General features: G+C 35.4%; 1 protein-coding gene and 1 long non-coding RNA gene across 4 annotated transcripts in view; one reads left to right on the top strand and one right to left on the bottom strand.

Annotated features, from left to right (window-relative positions):
- CCDC178 (coiled-coil domain containing 178) overlaps positions 1-23,125 on the top strand; it is a 495,421-nt gene that overhangs the window by 469,159 nt on the left and 3,137 nt on the right. The gene's annotated exons all lie outside the window — the stretch shown is intronic.
- LOC109023938 (uncharacterized) overlaps positions 3,658-23,125 on the bottom strand; it is a 47,132-nt gene continuing 27,664 nt past the window's right edge. Inside the window, exons 1-3 of one of the 2 annotated variants that reach the window (XR_008673483.2) lie at positions 12,858-12,981; positions 7,102-7,243; positions 3,658-3,979 (exon numbers count right to left, since the gene is read on the bottom strand). This is a non-coding gene — a long non-coding RNA (uncharacterized lncRNA). Of the gene's footprint in view, positions 3,980-7,101; positions 7,244-12,857; positions 12,982-23,125 lie in introns of those variants that run through there. The other variant, XR_002003413.3, reaches the window with a different exon arrangement.

Below are 23,125 nucleotides of genomic sequence, written 5' to 3'. Positions count from 1 at the left end.
TGCCTCCTGTCAGATCAATGGCAGCATTAGATTATCATAGGAGCACGAATCCTATTACACATGCAAGGGATCTAGGCTGCCTGCTCCTTATGAGAATCGAATGCCTGATGATATGAAGTGGAACAGTTTCATCCCAAAACTATTCCCTGCTCTGTCTGTGGAAAAATTGTCTTCCACGAAACCGGCCCCTTGTGTCAAAAAGGTTGGGAACTACTGCATTAGATAACATACAAGACTCAATTTAAATTGTCTGTAAGTGACACACTTTACAAAAGAAAAGACTGGTAACTTGAAAGTTTTAAAGATGGAAGAGTATACCATGCAACACCAAGCTCAATATGGTTGGTGAGTCTATATTAATATCAGATAAATTTCTCAACTAGAAATATCATCAGGAATAGAGAGAGACATTTCATAAAAAGAATTAATGAATTCATCAAGCACATATAAAAAACCCTAAATATGTGTGTATCTAATAAAAGTTGAAAATATATAAAGCAAATATTGAGAAAACTTAAAGTATAAATAAAATAATGTATAATTATAGTTTGAGATTTCAATACTCCTCTCTCAGGAGTTAATAGAACATAAAGACAGAAAACCAGTAAGAATATGGAAGAGTTGAACAGCACTATCAACCAACTTGCCCTAATTGACATTTAAGAAACAGTCCATCCCAAATAGCTCCATATGATTGTTTTAAAGTGTATACATAACATATAAAATTTCCAAATATAGACCATATCCTGGGTCATGAAGCAAGTATTAATAAAAGTAAAATGATTGAAATAGTAAAGAATAAGTTTTCTAACAACATGGAATTATTATAAATGAATAATGAAAAGATATCTGAAAAATCCCTTAAATATTTGAAAATTAAATTGCACACTTGTAAATATATTATGGGTCAAAAAATTAATTATAAGAAAAATTAAGAAATATCTTGAACATAATTAGAAAGTTCGTGCAGGATTAATCCCAAGTGGTGAAATTGACAATCCAGGGGACATCAGGCTGAATCGATTTTTGGGGTAGAATTAGAAGTCCTGTATGGGTGAAGCATAGTGCTGGGGTAGAGAGGAGTACAAAATGAGGTCAGAGATGTGATCAAGACCAGATTTCTGTGGGTCCAATTTAGGGATTATCTTTATTGCTTAATTAGCACCTAATTTAGCATTTAGCGTATAGAACCTAGACTAGCACCTAGACGTATCCTGACAAGAAAGTTGAATAAATGAATAAATGAAGTTTTTCTTGACTGTTGATGTAACCAAATCTACTCTATTTTTTTCAAATATTGACTGTTGTCAAAATCTCCCTTTGAGTGTGTTTAAGAGCTCCTTCTTCCCCATCTAGTCTCTAATTTCCTGTTTCACCTCAAAGTTGTTTCCACTCACTCTGTTTCTAACCATTTATTCTCTAATTCTTTGCTTTTTATTCATTGGTTGTGATACCTGTTTTCTGATTCTCTCACCTCTCAAAATATCTGGAAGATTTTGACAATATCCATGAGTGCCTGTGGATAAAAAGTGTAGCCTTGGATCACCTATTTTCCTTCCCTTTAAAGATAAACAAAAGATAAACACAATTCATATATTGATATCTAAGATAAAAGTGCATTTATTTCACAATGTGTCAATATGATGTAGCTTTAGGAGATTAGTAAAACATTTGTCAATATTCAATTCCATGAATTAAATGATCTACTCTTTTTATTCTGTTAAATGACATATTAAGTGAAAATGTATTTCTTCCCTTGATTTTAAAATAAAATACGCTTATTGCTGATCACTTTTATTAGAAAGACATAAATCTTATGTATTCTGATTTTTTCTTAGACTTAACAACAACAACAAAAGACTCCAGCATTTTTATTTTTTTTTAATTCACTTTATGCCAGCAGGACATTTTTCAAGTGGAAGAGCCATGTCAATGGTGTGGGGGAGAGGAGTTTTTCAAAGACAGAACTTTTCATTTGAAAATTAGTGACTAATGGAGCATATCCAGTAGGTATTTTTCATACAACTTAGCATCATCATTATATAATGATGCTGCTTTGATGTGAGATTAACTCAGACACATGATTTTTCATCCAAAAGTATCAAGATCATAAAACAATGAACAGTGCAGTTATAACAAGAGAAAAAAATTAGGATACATTTTTAAAAGAAAACTCAAAAAAGATGAAAAGTTGAAGCAGCCTTGTTCTCATAAATGGTGCCAAGTCTATCATAGACCATAGACAAAGAGAAAATTATGAAAATGGAGAAAGGGACTCAGTAAAACAATGTGAGAATGGCATGTTATAGAGTTAAAATGAGCCAGACTCAGTTTTTATTTTTGTTTCATAGAAAGTGTACACCAAATGAGAACTAAAGTTCAATGCACTATGTATCCTACCTCAATCCAACAGAGTCTCATAGGTACTTAAACATAGGAGGCTTAACCTTTGGATTTTCATTCATGTAAGAAACTGCACATATTATCAATAGGAGAAAATCATCTAACATGACCAAACCTTGACTTGAAAACTCTTCTCATTCCTTTCCCCTGCAGATCCCTCAGTTGGCAAAGGGAATATTTTCCAAATGAGTGTTTATGATCTTGACAAAACCAACTAGAATCCAGTCAAATATAAGACATAAATTTACCTTACATTCACTTAATAGGTTTCAGTTTCATCAATATCTGACTTGATAATTGTAACAAACTTCTCAGATAGGATGGGAGAACTTGTTACCACATTTGGGGGATTTGGTAACTGAATTGTAGAGAGCCAAGTTACGGGTCCAGAGACTCATAACCAGAAAGTGATGAATCTGTGGACTAACACCTTGACAACTGTGAGTTCCACCCTTAATGCCTCTTAGTGAACAATCCCTCTTAGTTAAAAATCAGCCTGTGGTCACTTCAGTTTGAGCCCTTGTTTGAGTGACTCCACTATAAATCAACCCTTAACCAAAAAGGAAGGCAGCAAGCTTGCAGAATTAAAGTCTCAGGTTGGGACAGTTAAGTCAGGAAAGCTCAAAGGACATTGTCATTACACTACAGAATGTACAGACTTCTATGTACCTTAGTAGGGTTTGAACCTGCTTCAGTTACTGCCATCAGGCCCTGACTTCGTCAAACATCTATCACTTTACAGTACACATTGCATTCTCTGCTACACGTTTAAACATAAGCTCTTTACCAAAACAAACCTGCTGGAAGTCCCTCTGTACTTGACATTACTTGAACTAATTATGGTATTTCAACACAGCTCCAGTAAATGTGTTGATAGACATATCATAGCTTATAAACACATCTATTGGAATGCTAACCATGGTTACAAAGCAGATTATCTTATTTAAAGACACTGGTTTTAAAATTTAGACATTTAATTTAATTATCTTTTCCCAGAAGTATATAAGGAAATCAGAAACCTAGTGTGAATAACATTATCTTCACAGAAATGAAAACTTGCAAGAGCATTTTTTGCCACAAACTCAATAATTTTAGTATAATCACTAACTATGTTTTTGTTTTACAGAACCAGTATGATTTGGAAAAAGAATAAAATTGCTTTTAAAGTACAAAAATAATTATGAACCACTTCAAACGTAATGTCTGTGTTTTATTTCTCATCAGAATTCATTAGTGTGTAACATCAATAATTTAGCCCATCATTTGCCAACACTGACTTGGCTCAGTAGTTCAATCATGTAACCCTGTAAACTCACTTTCCATTAAAATGAATGTTGCTGACAAAGGATAACTAAAGAGATACTTCATTTATTAACTAAAGAGGTACTTCATTTATCAACATTTTTAAATTAGGAGTTTGGGGCCACAGAAGCTTAGCTGGATGATTTATTTGAAGGATCTTTATATTAGACCTGAAGACTTGCTCCAAATCATACGATGCAACCCACGAAGACAATCGCATTTCATTTGTGTACTTGTGACTCAGGGTTCTCTCTTCAGCAGCAGGCATAGCCACCTGCAGAGAATCAAATGACCTATCAGGATGAAAACTTGACTGTGTAGTAGAAAATTATAAAATGTACAGCATTCTTCTATATCCTGATTTACTCTGTTGGGCATATTTCTTACAAAATCTACAATTTGACAACTAATATTGTAATATCCTAATGTTGTTAAAAATTGATTTGAAGCATTAAGTAAACAGGCTAAAATTAGTTAATGATGAAGGTAAGGCTCCCTAATATTAACAACGTGTACTTTAGTACGTTCAAATTTCTCATCGTTTGCCCCTGACCTATACTTTCCCTGATACAAATGCCTATAGATGTTACCCCCACTGTTTTGAACAAGATAGTTTCATTTTCCAGAACTGATCCCACCTTCTGCTGCTATGTTAACATCACACCATTTTGGATGCAAAAAGCAAACAAACAAATAAAAACATCTGCAATGCAGTGAGCAAAACATGAAATCAAAATTCCTCATATATGTCAAAATTTTTATCTCCTAGGCTTTTAAACATATGATTTCTAGCAAATACCACAAGACTGCATGATCAGATTCTTCCTTGCTTCTTCTGTAATAAATTAAATGCATGTTCTTATTAAAACCTTTTTGTACAACAAGGAGGATCTCAGCATTCAGCCTCTAGAGTTGCCAGCTGGCATCTTTCCCTGTCTTGGATCAAAAAGTTCTCAGCCAGCTGATTCATTCAAAAGTCAAAATCCAGGGCTGAGGTTGGATTGTGAAATGTTATCTTTACTGTATCAAAACGGCTTCTTTTTCTCTTATTTCATCTCTTCTCTTTCTCTTTAGCTTTCCTTCCTTCCTTTAGAAATATTTATCCTGGAAGATTCTAAATAAGAATGATCCTACAGAAATGCTTTCTCCTGCCTCCCCTCATCTTTTCTTCACCTTATAAAAGTTCAGATGGAAAAAACAGCTCTTTCTAATATTATGAGCAGGGAATTACTCATCTCACATGACTTGTTAGTAGAATTCTGCAGTCATTTTGTGAAGAAAGGAAGCTGCGCTGCACCAATGCAGACAGCAGCCAGGGGTCTACGGTGAGTTCCAGCATCATTGCCTTGGCTCATGTTTCTACAGTACTTTATATTTTCAATTTGTGCTTATTTTAACTTGGGCCTCACAAATAACCCTGGAAAGAAGATTTTGTTAGGTCCATTTTGTAGATAAATTAATTAACTCAAATAGTGTAAGTGATTTCCCAAGGCCACTTACTTACAGCAATAATTTTACATGATTTATTATCAGAGGGGAGAAGAGGCAAAGTGATTTTTCTGTAGTAAACCTGAGGTTTGTGGATTTGATTTTGTATGTTTTTAACTTATTGTGGAAAACATGTCACAATCATGGCATCTGTTAAACTAAGTGGTTGTATAATACGATATGATGTATTATCCAGGCTTAAAGCATTGTGAGAGAAAACACTTTATGCTGTATTTCTTAGTTATGTAAAAAATAAATAAATAATTAGTTTAAAATTTGCAAAGAAAATTCACCAGAATGCACTTAAATTTACCATACACATGTAGAAATACAAGACATGAAAATAAATATATGGATGTCCAGGATCTTAGCCATTGAATTCCTCTCCCACACATCTGACTTCATTAAATAGAAACATTCTGATTGTTTTTATCTTTCTCACTTAAAAATATTTGTAAAATTTAAAAATAGAAAATTAGAAGAATATACATAACTCAATTTTCAGGCAAAACAAAATGAAAAAATGTGTAAAGTAGTGTTAGTTATAGGCAAAATTTTTCTAAAGACCTTTTAAATATGTATCAGGAATGGACCATGATGGCTAGCACATGGATTTTAAAAAGACACTTGGGGGAAAACAGTAATATAAGCCTTTTATGAGAAAACAGAATAGAGACTATGTTTGCAGTTAAGTAGTACCTGTTCTGGAATACCTTAAGATTGTGAAAACTTATACAAATTCCAGTTGACCTAAAGAGATTATGTAACACTAAGAAAATGTGAATAGAAACCAATCAGCAAATTCATAAGACACAAATTATAAGGGCTAAGTGAAATATATAATGAGTTTACCAAGTTATACACAGACAAGTTATTTCTAAAAATCCTGAATATGTTGAGACATGACAAAGATCTGGGAGTGTATGTGTGTGTATGTGTGTGTGTAATAGAAACTTTTCATTAATTTAATAAATACTTATCAAATATCTGTGTAGGCATTTATAAAGATACAGACAGATATAAAGATGAACCAGATTCAGTTCCTGCTAAGAAAAAATTCTAGTCTATGATAGAAAAAAATCAGTTAAGAGGCAATGTCAATATAGTATGATAAATGCAATGACAAAGAAAAAGGCAGAGGTGGGAAGATTTTCCATACAAAAGACAAAGAGAGTACTAAGACCTAGACCTGAAAGAAATGTACACATTACTGGAATTAAAATATCTACATATGACTCTATAGGAGTACAATTGGGCTTTAGCTATGGGTGAGTGTGAAGAGATAACAGGAGCCTAATCTTGCAGATAGTTGTGTGGCATGCAAAGAAGCTTCAACTTCATCCTGAGGATACAGGGGAAGAAGCAGAGGAGTGGAAATTGATGTAAAGATGATAACATTTGAGTTTTTGAAAGATTGCTTAGACTGATATGTGGAAAGTAGAAGCTTGGATGGGGAGATGAAGGGGATGGAAATGGAGTAGAGGTTTCATGACTGGAAGTGAGGAAATTGATTAAGGTGCTCTTGCAGGAACTCAATTTGGACAGCTAGCATCCTGAAGTGATGTAATGTCACTGGAGATAAAGAAGGGTATTTGAGAGATAGCAAAGGAGTATGAGTGACAAGACTTTTTTTTTAAGTGGATGTAGCATTTAGTTTCTAACATAGATATTTCTTTTACCTTTCCATGAATCCTGGCTTGGAAATTCAACAAAACACTGTCTTACACCATTCATTCCTTTCTTCCCTCCTTTTTTATTAAACAAAAATTGTTAACACTACTGAGTTTGGGGAAAGAGATAAAATGCGAAAGGAGACAAATATCTCTTTTGCTCCTGGGGACTGTCTGATACTGCTTTCTGTTCCTTTGAAGTAATTTCCATCACTACCTCCCAATTCTCTCTGCGTACCTTCAACTCTCTTATCTCATAAAAGAGAGAATATTCTTCCTGCTTCTATATATCCAGGCATTGTTTTTTCATACTTCCACCATGGCAATTGATGTATTAAGTTGTAACAGCTTGAATTTATTTCCCCAGACAGACTGGAACCCTAAAAACAATACCATATTCAGCTTTATATTCCCAATAGAGACAAATACAATGTAAAATGCATATTATTTGAAATACATGCCAAATATATACATATAGCATTTTTATGATATATACCTACAACATGTGTATATGATATATACATATCTTCTTCAGAAGTCTCTAAAATCCTTGTAAGAAGGGCTCATGATTTATTCGTCATCATACCCTGTGGAGTGCTTAGAGGGCATACGTTTTAATAGGTTCGCTATAAATATTTGATGAATAAAATGGACAGTTCTATCAAAGGATTACCTGAGATAGTATTCAGGAAATAATCTGGTATTGAGTTAATTAATGAAAAAAATGAACCAGGGCAGCATTAGGAAAATATCAGATTTCATTTATTCACACTTGAAGAACTTTTTTTATAAAACATACCCAAGAGTCAGTGCATTTTTTAAGGCAAGTAAGGACACCGTATTGTTTAAAGTCATATTTGAAAGCTCTCTTGTGTATTTATGTTTCTGCTTCCAATCTACCTGTGAGGCTAGGGAAAAAAAATCAAGAAATTGCATGAATCCAAAAAGTCATGAGATATATGTAAAAGGAAGCTTATGCATTAACATCTCTAGAAGTCTGAATGTAAAGAAAACTTCTGTTATCATTTTGCCCTTATTCATGTTATTATTTACAAGTAAATATATAATAACAAAGCCAAAATAAGGAAGTCCATTGAAAAACAATGTCAAGGCTGCAGATATTAACAGTGAAAAAATGTGTCACAACATTGTTTTATAAGAGAAAAGAAGAAAAAGTATCTAGGTGTGTATGAGCTAAATGGGGTTCCTTCTTTTGTTATTAAGTGTAACATTTCTAAAAGAACATTTCTGTTCATCATTTTTAACTTTGGTAACCAACTACTTTTTGAGTGTCAAAGATGAGTTCAGGAATGGGATAAATGTTTGTCCTATATTATTATTATTGGAACCTACAGTTCACCAATGGTAAGGAACGCACAGGCTGTATTTGCAATTGACTTTGGAACTTGGTAACAGGAAGAGGTTGGAACAGTTTGGAAGGCTCAGAAGAAGATAGAAAAATGTGGAAAGTTTGGAAATTCCTAGAGACTTGGAGGGCTCAGAAGATAGGAAGACATGGGAAAGACTGGAAATTCCTAGAGACTTGTTGAATGGCTTGGACCAAAATGCTGATAATGATACAGACGATGAAGTCCAGTCTGAGGTGGTCTCAGATGGAGATGTTGCACTTGTTAGGAACTAGTGCAAAGGTGGCTCTTGTTATGCTTTAGCAAAGAGACTGGCAGCATTTTGCCTCTGGCCTAGAAATCTGTGGAACTTTGAACTTAAGAGAGATGACTTACGGTATCTGGTGGAAGAAATTTCTAAGTGGCAAAGTGTTCAAGAGGTGACAGAGCATAAAAGTTTGTAAAATTGGCCAGGCATGGTGGATCACACCTGTAATCCCAGCACTTTGGGAGGCCGAGGCAGGCGGATCGTGAGGTCAAGAGATCTAGACCATCCTGGCTAACATGGTGAAACCCCATCTCTACTAAAAATACAAAAAATTAGCCAGGCATGGTGGTGGGTGCCTGTAGTCCCAGCTACTTGGGAGGCTGAGGCAGGAGAATGGCTGAACCCAGGAGGCGGAGCTTGCAGTGAGCCGAGATCATGCCACTGCACTCCAGCCTGCGCAACAAAGCGAGACTCCATCTCAAAAAAAAAAAAAAAAAAAAAAAAAACAGGTTGTAAAATTTGCAGCCTGACAATGTGGTAGGAAATAAAAACACATTCCCTGGGGAGAAATTCAAACCTACTACAGAAATTTGCCTAAGTAATGAAGAGCCAAATGTTAATCACCAAGACAATGGGGAAAATGTCTCCAGGGCATGTTAGAGACCTTCACAGCAGCCCCTCCCGTCACAGGCCTGGAGGCCTAGGAGGGAAAAATGGTTAATGGACTTGGCCGAGGGCTCCCCTGCTCTATGTGGCCACATAGAAAGAACATGGTGTCCTGTTGCCCACCTGCTTCAGCTCCAGCTGTAGCTAAAAGGGGCCAAGATACAGCTCAGGGCATTGCTTCAGAGGGTGCAGACCCAAAGCCTTGGTGCTCTACACATGGTGTTGGGCCTGCGGGTGCACAGAAGTCAAGAATTGAGGTTTGGGAACTTCCGCCTAGATTTCAAATATATGGAAATACCTGTATGTTCAGGCGGAAGTTTGCTGCAGGGGCAGAGCCCTCATTGAGAACCTCTGCTAGGGCAGTGCGGAAGGGAAATATGAAGTTGCAGCACACTCAGAGTCCCCACTGGGGCACTGCCTAGTGGAGCTGTGAGAAGACAGCCACTGTCCTCCAAACCCCAAAATGGTAGATTCACCGACAGCTTGCAGCATGTGCCTGGAAAAGCCACAGGCACTCAATGCCAGTTCATGAAAGCAGCTGGGAGGGGGGCTGTACCCTGCAAAGCCACAGGGGCAGAGCTGCCCAAGGCTGTGGGAGCCTACCTCTTACATCAGCATGACCTGGATATGAGACATGGAGTAAAAGAAGATAATTTTGAAACTTTAAGGTTTAATGACTGCCCTATTGGATTTTGGACTTGCATGGGGCCTGTAGCCCTTTTGTTTTGGCCAATTTGTCCCATTTGGAATGGGTGTGTTAACCCAATGCCTGTACCCCCATTGTATCTAGGAAGTAACTAGCTTGCTTTTGATTTTACAGGCTCATAGGTCAAAGGCACATGCCTTGTCTCAGGTGAGACTTTGGACTTGAACATTTGGGTTAGTACTGGAATGAGTTAAGACTTTAGGGGACTGTTGGAAAGGCATTATTGTGTTTTGAAATGTGAGGACATGAGATTTGGGAGGAGCTGGGGCAGAATGATATGGTTTGGCTTGGTGCCCCACCCAAATCTCAATTTATAATCCTGTAATCTTCATGTGTTGTGAGACCAACCTGGTGGAGATAATTAAATCATGGGGGTGGCACCCCACATGCTGTTCTCATGATAGTGAGTAAGTTCTCACAAGATCTGATGGTTTTATAAGGGGCTTCCCCCTTCGTTTGGCACTCATTCTCTCTCCTGCCACCCTGTGAAGAGGTGCCTTCCACCATGATTGTAAGTCTCCTTAGGCCCCACCAGCTATATGGAACTGTGAGTCAATTAAACCTCTTTTCTTTATAAATTACCCGGTTTTGGGTATTTCTTCACAGCAGCATGAGAAGGAACGAATACAAGTTAAACTATTAAATTTATAATAATAAAAAGGGATGCTCCTATGATATCTCCAGATTATCCCTTAAGGCAGAATTATTTCAGTAGGATTACATACCAGCATATTACCTTCAAGCATAGGTTAACATAGGTAATAACTGAGTAAAAAAAGAATAAATTGATTAATAGATTGTAAAACAATTGCTCCTGGCCAAATAAATAAGTCTAATTTTGCAGACTATTTTTTTTCTTTTGACAAAACAAATACATCTGTAGTATTGGAATTCTAGAGAAATGTATAGTAGATTATGAGTCTTGTACTAAGAAGATACTCCTGGGCTAGAAAAAAATATGTTAGAAGACATTAGCATATTAGTGGTAACTGAAATTATGGGGAAGGTATTCAGCTGTAACATAGGAAAAGGTATTAGCTATAGAAGTCTAAAACTCCGTGTTGATCACAATTATGCCTAAGTATTATAGATTAATTTTTTACCTTTTAATATGCTTCCTTTGAAGTGGTATGTCTCCAATATTTTCCTAAAATTACTAAAAATAATTTTTTCATCTAAAGTTTAATCTTTTTTTTATTATTATTATACTTTAAGTTTTAGGGTACATGTGCACATTGTGCAGGTTAGTTACATATGTATACATGTGCCATGCTGGTGCACTGCACCCACTAACTCGTCATCTAGCATTAGGTATATCTCCCAATGCTATCCCTCCCCCCTCCCCCCACCCCACAACAGTCCCCAGTGTGATATTCCCCTTCCTGTGTCCATGTGTTCTCATTGTTCAATTCCCACCTATGAGTGAGAATATGCGGTGTTTGGTTTTTTGTTCTTGCGATAGTTTACTGAGAATGATGTTTTCCAATTTCATCCATGTCCCTACAAAGGACATGAACTCATCATTTTTTATGGCTGCATAGTATTCCATGGTGTATATGTGCCACATTTTCTTAATCCAGTCTATCATTGTTGGACATTTGGGTTGGTTCCAAGTCTTTGCTATTGTGAATAATGCCGCAATAAACATATGTGTGCATGTGTCTTTATAGCAACATCATTTATAGTCCTTTGGGTATATACCCAGTAATGGGATGGCTGGGTCAAATGGTATTTCCAGTTCTAGATCCCTGAGGAATTGCCACACTGACTTCCACAATGGTTGAACTAGTTTACAGTCCCACCAACAGTGTAAAAGTGTTCCTATTTCTCCACATCCTCTCCAGCACCTGTTGTTTCCTGACTTTTTAATGATTGCCATTCTAACTGGTGTGAGATGGTATCTCATTGTGGTTTTGATTTGCATTTCTCTGATGGCCAGTGATGATGAGCATTTTTTCGTGTGTTTTTTGGCTGCATAAATGTCTTCTTTTGAGAAGTGTCTGTTCATGTCCTTCACCCACTTTTTGATGGGGTTGTTTGTTTTTTTCTTGTAAATTTGTTTGAGTTCATTGTAGATTCTGGATATTAGCCCTTTGTCAGATGAGTAGGTTGCAAAAATTTTCTCCCATTTTGTAGGGTGTCTGTTCACTCTGATGGTAGTTTCTTTTGCTGTGCAGAAGCTCTTTAGTTTAATTAGATCCCATTTGTCAATTTTGTCTTTTGTTGCCATTGCTTTTGGTGTTTTAGACATGAAGTCCTTGCCCATGCCTATGTCCTGAATGGTAACAAACAGACAGCCAAATCATGAGTGAACTCCCATTCACAATTGCTTCAAAGAGAATAAAATACCTAGGAATCCAACTTACAAGGGATGTGAAGGACCTCTTCAAGGAGAACTACAAACCACTGCTCAAGGAAATAAAAGAGGATACAAACAAATGGAAGAACATTCCATGCTCATGGGTAGGAAGAATCAATATCGTGAAAATGGCCATACTGCCCAAGGTAATTTACAGATTCAATGCCATCCCCAACAAGCTACCAATGCCTTTCTTCACAGAATTGGAAAAAACTACTTTAAAGTTCATATGGAACCAAAAAAGAGCCTGCATCCCCAAGTCAATCCTAAGCCAAAAGAACAAAGCTGGAGGCATCACACTACCTGACTTCAAACTATACTACAAGGCTACAGTAACCAAAACAGCATGGTACTGGTACCAAAACAGAGATATAGATCAATGGAACAGAACAGAGCCCTCAGAAATAATGCCGCATGTCTACAACTATCTGATATTTGACCAACCTGAGAAAAACAAGCAATGGGGAAAGGATTCCCTATTTAATAAATGGTGCTGGGAAAACGGGCTAGCCATATGTAGAAAGCTGAAACTGGATCCCTTCCTTACACCTTATACAAAAATCAATTCAAGATGGATTAAAGACTTAAACGTTAGACCTAAAACCATAAAAACCCTAGAAGAAAACCTAGGCATAAAGTTTAATCTTACCTGTTAAACTGGGCCTATTACTAACTTCAAGTAGCTGAAGTTGTAAGGAACTCACACACTGGGGCCCCACACAGTCATATCACCAGTTTCTGTAACTGTAACTGTTGGAAACTCTTGGGTAACTGTAACTGTTGGAAACCAGAAAATGTTTTTAAAAGTACTACTGAAAGTAAACAAAATCGAATGAGACATCCACATCCAGCCAAAATGAAGTAACTAGAGTCATATTTACCCGCCTGCCTAAAATAACCAATCACTGAACAAAGCATATGGAACAACAGTTTTCAAGCCATTGGTCATCAGTTAAGAAATGAGTGATCCCATAAAGAAATGAAACAAACAAGATGAACCCTACAATTTTCCTATCTTGCTGCCTTGAGAGACTTTACAAATCATGGTGCAGGTGGGAAGAATAGAGGTAGAGTCCAGCAAATTATGTGAATTGAGTAAATGGAGCTAAGTGTTCAAGGAGAATAAGGCAGCTAGGATTTACAAGACACAGTTTCAGGGATGAAGGCCTTGCAGATTCTCTCTGGAGGTTTACAGAAGTCTCCCTTGGATAACCCTTTAAGCAGCAAATGCTTCTAAGAAAACTACCGAAGTTTTCTACTCATGAAAAGAGTCATCCAAAATATTAGTGGAAATAGTATCTGGTTGTTACATATGACATGTTTCTATCTGAGAGAATGAAAAAGCTTATGATTTGTGGAGAGTTGGGTACAATCCTCAGAAAAGTCTTGCGTCAGTGGTAGGGATTAATTAGCCATATGCTAACGTAATTCTATTCCCACCTAACAAATTTTGAAAGCAAGGCTTAAAAGGATCAAACTATTTTCAAGTAACCTCACTGCATGCCACAACAAATCTCAAAACTATATATAGGAATATGAAAATATCTAGCACCAAGGAAGGTAAAATGCACAATGTATGGCATCCAAGGAAACATCAGATCCAGGAATGCAAAAAATACCAGAAAAGTGCAACCAATTAGGAGAGAAAAAACAATCAATTAAAACTGACACAGAACTGATAAAGAAGTTAAAATTAGCAAACAAATACATTAAACAGTTATAACAGTATCCCATATGTTTATAAATTAAGTAGAGACATTGAAGATATAAAAAGGACCCAATTGAACTTCTAGAAATAAAGCTTACAATGCCTGAGATGAAAAATACATAGAATAACATTAGCGGCAGATTTAATATTGCCTAACAAAAAAGACTGGTGAATTTGAAGACATAGCAATAGAAACTGTCCAAAATGAAAGAAAGAAATAGTTTTAAAAATGAAGAGTACCAGTTAGCTGTAAGGTGTCATCAGTCAACCTAATAAATGTGACACTTGAGTCTATGAAAGAGAAGAAAATAGAGAACAGAAAAATATTTGAAAAAATCATGGTTAATTTTTTCATCTGTAAACTAAACTGTAAACAAAGAACTAGAGAAATCTCAAGAAACCCCAACCTCAAGATATGTAAGAAACTATACCAAGGCATATCGTAATGAAATTACTCAAAACCAGTGATACAGAGAAAAATCTTTAGAAGAGCCAGATAAAAATAGACATGTAATGTGCAAATGAACAAAGATAAGGTTAACAGCAGATTTCTCATAAGTAACAATGCAAATGAGAAGAGAGCGGAGTAACATATTTAAAGTAATGGGGAGGGAAAGTCATTCTAGCATTTTATACCCAGTAAAATATCTTTCAAAATAGGGCAAAATGAAGACTTTTACAGACATACAAAAGTTGAAAATAGTAATCACCAGCAGACCTGCACTACAAGAAATGTTAAATGAAGTCTTTCAGGAAGAAGGACAAAATGACACTAGATAGAAATACAGGTCTCCTGAAGCGAATGATTGGCTCCCAAATGATAATGACATGAAGGAATATGTGATTATTTTCTTATTTTTAAAACACCTTTAAATGACAATTGACTGGTTATGCAACAAATGACAATATATTGAATAGTTTATAAAATATGAATAAGTAAAAAGTATGACAATAGCATGAAACCAACAGAGAATAAATGTATTATTATCTGGTTTTATACCGTTTTTGAAATGATATAATATCACTTGCATCCAGATTGCAAAGAAGTGAAATGGTCATTATTAGCAGATAACATGCTTATCCATATAGAAAATGTAATTAAGTCTGCAAAGAAGCTCATAAGCTAACAAGTGAGCTTAGTAAGTTTGCATAATATAGCATCAATGTGCTAACAGTGATTGGATGTTGAAGCTAAGAAAACAATGCCTATACAATAGCATCAATATGCTAACAGTGATTGGATGTTGAAGCTAAGAAAACAATGCCTATACAATAGCATCAAAAATGTCAAGTAATTTATACTTCTGTGCCACAAAAGAAAATTAAACTACATTTCTGAGAGAAATTAAAGAAGTCCTGAATAAATCAAGATGTACCTCATTTCTCAGTCAGAAGACTCAATATTGTTAAAGTGCCAATTTTACCCAAATTGATCTAAAGATTCAACACAATCTGAATCAAAATTCCAAGACGCTTTTTCATAACAATTGAAAAGTTTGTTTTAAAACCTACAAGGAAATGGAAAGGACATAGAATAGCCAAAACAACATCGTAAAGGAAGTACAAAGTTAAATGACTTACAATACCTAATTTCAAAATTCATTATAAAGTTACAGTAACCAAAAAAATGAGGCATTGGATCAAAATATATCAATAGATGAATAGAACAAAATAGCGGACACAAACATAAGCCCACATTTATGAAAACCTGATATTTTTACAATGTTGCAAAGACAAATTATTGAAGAAAGAATAATTTCTTCATGAAAAGGTGCTGTTAAAATTGCATATCTATGTGAAAATAAATAAAATTTCACCATTACCTTGGACAATATGCAAAAATTAACTCAAAATCATAATCCTAAACATAGAATCTAAAATTATAAAACTTCTAGATTTTAGGGGAAGAATATCTTTATGAACTTGGGATTGGCAAAGATTTCTTATGTACAGCACCAAAAGCACAAGAATAAAATAATAAATTGGATTTTATCAAAATGTAAAACTTCTGATCTTCTAAAGACACTGTTAAGGAAATGAAAAGACAGGTCACACATAGGAAGAAAATATTTGTAGGGGATATATCTGATAAAGGACTTGTATCCAGAATATAAATGTTAAAAAAAGAAACTTTCAAAATTCAATTATTAGGTAAATAGATACTCACAAAAAGAAAAGGGCAAAAGATTTGAATAGACAATTCACCAAAGAAGATATACAAATGGCAAATAAGTAGATGAAAAGCTGCTCAACAGCACTGGTCATTTATGAAAGGCAAATTAAAACCACAATGAGATACCACTACACACCTATTTGAATGGCTACAATTAAAATACTGATCATATTAAAAGTTGGCTAGGATGGTAAGAAACTAAAACTCTCATACACTGCTTGTGGGATTATAAAATGGTACAACCACTGTAGAAAATATTTTGCAGTTTCTTAGAGTTAATGCATATTCTATGATCTGGCCATTACACATCTTGTTGTTTTCTCAAACCTAGCAATTTCTGATCGTGACTGCTTTGTTATTGTTATGTTCCTGGTTGTACATACCTCTATAAAGATCTTCTTTATAAGTCCCCTCGGCTATACCAAAGGAGAATGGCACTTTTCTTATGTTCCCCCAACCTCAGTGTCTCAACTATTTAGTCATTCCCTGGAGACATTATAATAGACAGATAAAAGAAAGACACTCTTTGGGAGGCCGAGGCGGGCGGATCACGAGGTCAGGAGATCGACACCGTCCTGCCTAACGCGGTGAAACCCCGTCTCTACTAAAAATACAAAAAAATTAGCCGGGCGTGATGGTGCGTGCCTGTAGTCCCAGCTACTCCGGAGGCTAAGACAGGAGAATGGCGTGAACCCGGGAGGTGGAGCTTGCAGTTAGCCGAGATTGTGACGCTGCACTCCAGCCTGGGTGACAGAGCGAGACTCTGTCTCAAAAAAAAGAAAAAGAAAAAGAAAAAAAACACACTAACAAAAAAAACAACAAAAACAGCAAAAAAAAAAAAAAACCCCAAAACCACAACGATCCAAAGTTACTATTCCTCCCTGTATTTGTTAATAATTATTATAATTCAATTCAGCAAATCTATATTAAATACCCACAAAAGACCATGCACCGGACTAGGTTCTAAAATATAAAGATGATTGGATACAATTTCTGTCCTTGGGGAGCATGTGATTTGTGAATAATTTGAGGATCAGTATATAGAAACTTTTGTAGAAAATAACAAAGTGATCATTCATTGTGTTCTCTGTAATAACCATATATTTCATTCATAGTCTTGATACTTTTAGGTCTAAATATTTTGAATGAATATTTTTCAAATGATATTTCTCTGTCTTAATACTCATTTCAAAGCAATCAGAATGAAGAGAGTTTGAAGAAAAGTGGTGGATAAGCCATACTGAGATAACAGTAAAATTCAAATTCACAAGCAGAGTTATTTTGTTGCATTTTAGGGCAAATTTAAGAGATTTTACCTAACTGAGAGTCAACCATCTACAAGGTTAGCTCATCAACAGTGTCACATTTATTCTCATCAGTAAAAATTATTTGAGGGCCTCTGATGAGCACAGAGCCTCCCTAGAAGTAGGTTACATGGGAATTCCAGTGGTGTGAGGAACAAGGCTGTACCCAAACACGAGATTTTTCTTGATGCCTATTCCAAACACCAAGTGTAATATAAGGAAGTATAGTTCATAAATGGCACAAAATGAAGCAAACTTTATGGTCAAGAGACAATTATCCTAAAGCTTTTAACATAAAGAAGGATAATTCAGTCACAGACTATGTAAAAGTTAAAAAAAAATTAGTAAACACTTAAAGCCCACTTAAAATTGGGCCCAATTAAACTAATACCTGGAATATCTAAGCGTTTTTTGCTCTCAACATTAAAAACTGTGTAATATCACATTAAAAACTGTAATATCACATTAAAAATATAAAAGAAGTTATAGTCATCTCTGCGTGAACATGGTAAAAACAAGACACAAACATCAGCAATACGAGATCTGCTCCAAAAAAACTCAAATTTGTAGGAATTTTAGAAAGCATGCACCTTTAGATTTAGGTCATTTCCTGCCAAATAATTTATTTGGTTAGGCCTCTTAAGTGCTTCAATATGTTAAGCCATGTGGCCTTCTCCAAATTCTGCTTACACAGTTACTAAAGTGAAAGCTCATATTGAGCTGAAACACCTTAGTTTTTAAATTGTTGAAATTCAAAGATAATATGTAGGAAAATTAAATATGTAACAAAATTAAACAAATATGTTTATGTAACAAAATTTTGTTTATGTAACAAAATTAAAATGCAATGCTAAATTGTTTTGTATAAGCCTCTTTTCCTAGTCAAACTTCATGTAATCAGCAATCTAAAGTAAATCAGACAAATAATTGACAACTTAAAGTTTCAAACTTGGGGAGTGTGTTCATATTCACAAATGTATATTTCAGAAAACTCACGAGAGATTATTAAGTAATGTGACTGTTAAATATTCTTATATATGCAAGTCGTTTCCCAGTCATAATGAGGTCTAAGTATCCTTATATTGCTAACAGCTTTAGAAATGCCTTCAGGACATATAGCCTACAATTCCAAGCATATACAGCATTGACAAATCTCTGATTTGTGTGGGTTCAATTTTTGAAACAATCAAATTCACAAACAATGAGTAAAATGAATGACTAGCTAGAATATTATTTGTATTATTCTGTTTTCATGCTGCTGATAAAGACATACCCCAAACTGGGTAATTTATAAGGAAAAAAAATGTTTAATGAACTCACAGTTGCACGTGGCTGGGGAGGCCTCACAATCATGGCAGAAGGCAAAAGGCAAATCTTACATGGCAGCAGGCAAGAGAGAATGAGGGCCAAGCCAAAGCGGAAACTGCTTATAAAACCATCAGATCTAGTGAGACTTATTCACTACCATGAGAACAGTATGGGGGAAACCACCCCATGATTAATTATCTCCCACTGGGTCCCTCCCACAACACATGGGAATTATGGGAGCTACAATTCAAGGTGAGGTTTGGGTGGGGACACAGCCAAACCATGTCGCTATTTTTGTTTCAAGTTGTGAGCAGGAAACTTCCCAACATAGCTATAAAGTTGGTTATGAAGATGGTGCCTAAGCAAGAGCTGTAAGAACACATTAGGGAAAAAAAACATAAACCTTCCAAATAGGATATGTAAGTACATATTGTGGCTAACTGAAATGAAATTTTATAGCCACATCTCAATTAATATGTACTACAGACATGGTGATTCTTTAAAATAGGCCCATCAGTGCCTCCCCATCACTTAAAGCAGATAATCTTGGTGTGCAATATCTGTCATCATCTATTTTCTATCTGCCTTTCCAAATATATCTTTAGCCATGCTCTGAGTTCTGAACGCTGATATATTTAATGATTCCCTAAATAGATCCATGCTTTTCCATCTCCGGTCTCATCTTTCAAGGACCAGCTTACACATCATCTCTTTTATTAGATTTCCCTAAACTTCCAGCCAGAAGTGGTATTTCTCTCCTCAAAACCACCACGTGACCATATCACATCCTGTGTTGTGATAAACTAGTTATTTCCACATCCCTTGAGGCCAAACCATATTTTGTGCTCTGGTTTACTGGGGGAAGGGGGATCCTTCCCTGAAAAAAAAAAAATGTGTGCTACTTTTCCACTTTAAGCCACAATATCTTCCACTGTGCCAGGAGCAATGCCTCAGAAAAAACAGAGGCAAATAAATGTTTGTTGCATGAATATATGAAAGAGAAAGGTGACTTACAATGTCCATACAAGGGTTGAAAAGTAACTACGAGATCTCGTTTTAACTAAATTCTTTTTCTGCACATCACTACAATTTTCCCAAATATATCTGGTTGAATCTTAATGTGTTGTGTTACCTGATAAAAGATCAAGTGGACAATAAATTTCAGAAGTGCTGAGTTTTAAAATGTTAAGCGGGATTTGTTTTTTGAAATTTCAGAATATCTGTAATCATACCATAGTGCTTTGTATCTCTTGAAAAAGTGGAATAGAATATTCAGTGTTTACAACATGTTTTGCCACAACATATTTGGTCTTTCTCAAGAAAACACAATGGGGCTACTCTCTGCCGATTGTATTCTGAGAATCAAAACACAAGTAGGATTAAACTCCTGCTAATTAATTTAGTAATAAGTCTAGAAATAGAAAAAATGAAGTATTAATAGTATACAATTTTATTTATAAGAATAATTTAAGGAAAGGTTGCCACTCATGTTGAATTCTAGGAAAAAAAAAAGCACTAGTTTCCTAAAAGAAAAAAAATAGGACCTATTATTATCCACAGATTTAATTGTTTCCCCCCAAAATTGAGCAAGATCATGGAGCATGATCATTTGTTCAACAGGGAATTCACGTGAAATTTTCTTTATTAACTGGCTGGAATAGGATACTTGAAATATTTTCCTCCCTTAGAGTATATTGGTTTAGGATAAGTAGTCCTCTTTTTAAACTATCACTTTGTTATATATAAAATGAAAGGATCACTTTCTCTCCATCATTTGGCATGTTGTCAAAGATGTGATTATTTTCCTCTCTAATCTAAATAACCTCACACCACGTTCCCTGAAAGGCAACCTCATCATTCAGCTTCATGATTCTCCTTCCAATATCCCCCAACTTCAGCACAAAGGCCTGCAGCTAGCTGCTTTGGTCTCTGAATTTCTAACTTACTTTTTTGGAAATCTGATGATATTTGAAATACCAGTTAAAATCTAGCAATATAATGTTTCTTATGAATGCTTCCCCGCCAAAAATCTAATAACATTGCACAAAAAAAAAAGACAAAGTAACAATTTTCTTTCTTCAAAACCACTCAGCTATGCAATCTTGAGTTCTTTTAGACCTTCAGAAGGTATGATCAGTATGCATAGGAAAAGTCATGTCTCTTACTTAACTTTGCAAGAGTGCACTGCGAAGCATTAATAGCAGCATTGCTGTGTTAATAAACTTCAGTCAAAATGCTTTGGGAGATAATTTGATTAAAAAAAAAGAATAAAAAACACCAAAGCTGAAATATAGCTTTTATAAGCTGCAAGATCAATTCACCATGTGCTTTTTTAATCAACTGAAATATATACATTTAAACAGAAAACACAGATGACTTAACATTCTCCCATATCATGTCAGTCAGCATGACTAGTTTCTCATAATTTTTTTTTAGAAAAGTCTCTTGTGCTCTGACTTATGGGGAAAAAAACTTTCCATGAAAAATGTGTGCTACTTTTCCACTTTTGGCCTTGTATGTGCTTCTTCTCTGCCTTAATTGCAGTATAAATCAACTGTAAAAGAAGATTTACAGTGATTACGCCTCACTTAGAGAGCCGCGAAGATTGATCTGGAAGTGGTATGTTTTTCAAGCCCCAGGTCTACTTTTCATCTTATCTGGTTCTACACTGAATCCCAGGACATGTATGGCGATATTCAAAATGAAATTGATGTGAGAGGAGAAAGTTCTGGTGGGTCACTCTGTTCTCTGTGTTCTCACTGAATATACCTAATCACTTACCCTTCCAAAACACTGGGGCAAAAGACTTTACAAACCATGTGAACTTCAAACTCATTTACTACATTAGGAGAAAAGATGACCATAACTACTGAATGGATCCTATATATCCTCCCATTTTCTCTTTATGTGATCAACTGGGTGGGATGGCAACAGAAACAGAAATCTTCCTGTTTTGAGTAGATGAATTATTAACACTGCCATCAATAACTTATTAAGGAAGGGCTATATTCAGGTCACTGTAGTAGTTTTTTGAAGAGAGGTTCATCAATCCTTACTTTTATGAAGTTTGTTTTCTTTCTACTGGAAGTTTATTGGTTGATGTGATCACATCAAAGCAACACACGAATACAGAATTAAGAAACAAATAGACATAATGTAGTATGTACTTTCATATCTTTCCTCCTTCAAAAGTTCTGGAACATGTTGAATTTTGGTCTAAGCTCAGTAGCAGGACCTAACTTCCATACCTTTACCATCTGCACCTTTGCCCATACTGTTGGCATTCAGTCAAGTGTCACTCTTATCTAAAAGATGAAATAGCAGGTCTTTTAGCTTTCTTCTTGTTAGATTTCTTTGAAAGAGTCTTTTTTATAACTTAATTGCTTCATTTAAAAAGTGACCTCAGTGATTTCTTGATGAAAAGTAATAAAATCTCTAATAAATTATTAGGACAGCTGTTTGCTAACTTGCCAATATATCTCTTTTAAAAATGGGCTCCTCTTTCCAAACAACACTCCTGAAAGATCATGTTTTCCTGTTCAATTGTTCCCTACTTTTATCATTTTCCTATAGCAGAAATCTCCTGTTGAATAGACAAGTGCCAAAGATTTTCACTGTCAGCTCATATGAGGACTCAGAAAGGAATGTAATCATACTTAAAAAATAAAGTATATTCTCAAATCTAGAAATTAGCTAGTAATTGAAATTATCATCACAGTGTTTTAACTGATGACCATTGAACTCTTTTCCGGCAAACGGCTCATAGAGCATTAATTGCACGTCACATTACAGATCTGCAGAGTTAAGTTCCATCTTGCCCTTGGTACTGTGAGGTCTAAAGCAACTTTGTAAGTGTCTTTCAGAATTTAAAAAAAAAAAAAATCATTAAACTGCAGGAGTTCTATTAGGTCTGCTAAAATGTGTGCCCCATTGTCCTTTCAAATGTCATTCCCTGACCCTCAAAGCCCTATTACTGAGTTCCTACCGTATTTCAACACTGCTGAGGAGCTCTACCTCCTATGTCTCCCCAGAGCACCTCAAGTATGTTCTTAACACACCCCAGAAAATCATTTCCCACATAAAGCAAATCCAATGAGTTTAGAAAGGGAGGTTGATTCTGATTTCATTTTTTTCTGATCAATGTTTTGCATAAGGGGGACTACCTGGATCTTTTTCTTTTATAGTCCTATAAACATTTTAATTTATTATTTAAAATAACTCGTATAACTCCTGGTCACAAAGCAGGAAACAACAGACACTGGGGTCTACTTGAGGGTGAAGGGTGGGAGAAGGGAAAGGAGTGGGAAAAATAACTATTGGGCACTAGGCTTAGTACCTAGATAACTAAATAATCTGTACAACAAACCCCCATGAGGTAGAAAACGAGTTACAAAACAAAAAAGTTTACCTATATAACAAACCTG

Source organism: Gorilla gorilla, chromosome 17 (assembly GCF_029281585.2).
Source record: "Gorilla gorilla gorilla isolate KB3781 chromosome 17, NHGRI_mGorGor1-v2.1_pri, whole genome shotgun sequence".
NCBI lineage: Eukaryota > Metazoa > Chordata > Mammalia > Primates > Hominidae > Gorilla > Gorilla gorilla.
The sequence above is the reverse complement of the archived record's forward strand: the minus strand, read 5'-3'. Positions and strand labels throughout refer to the sequence as shown.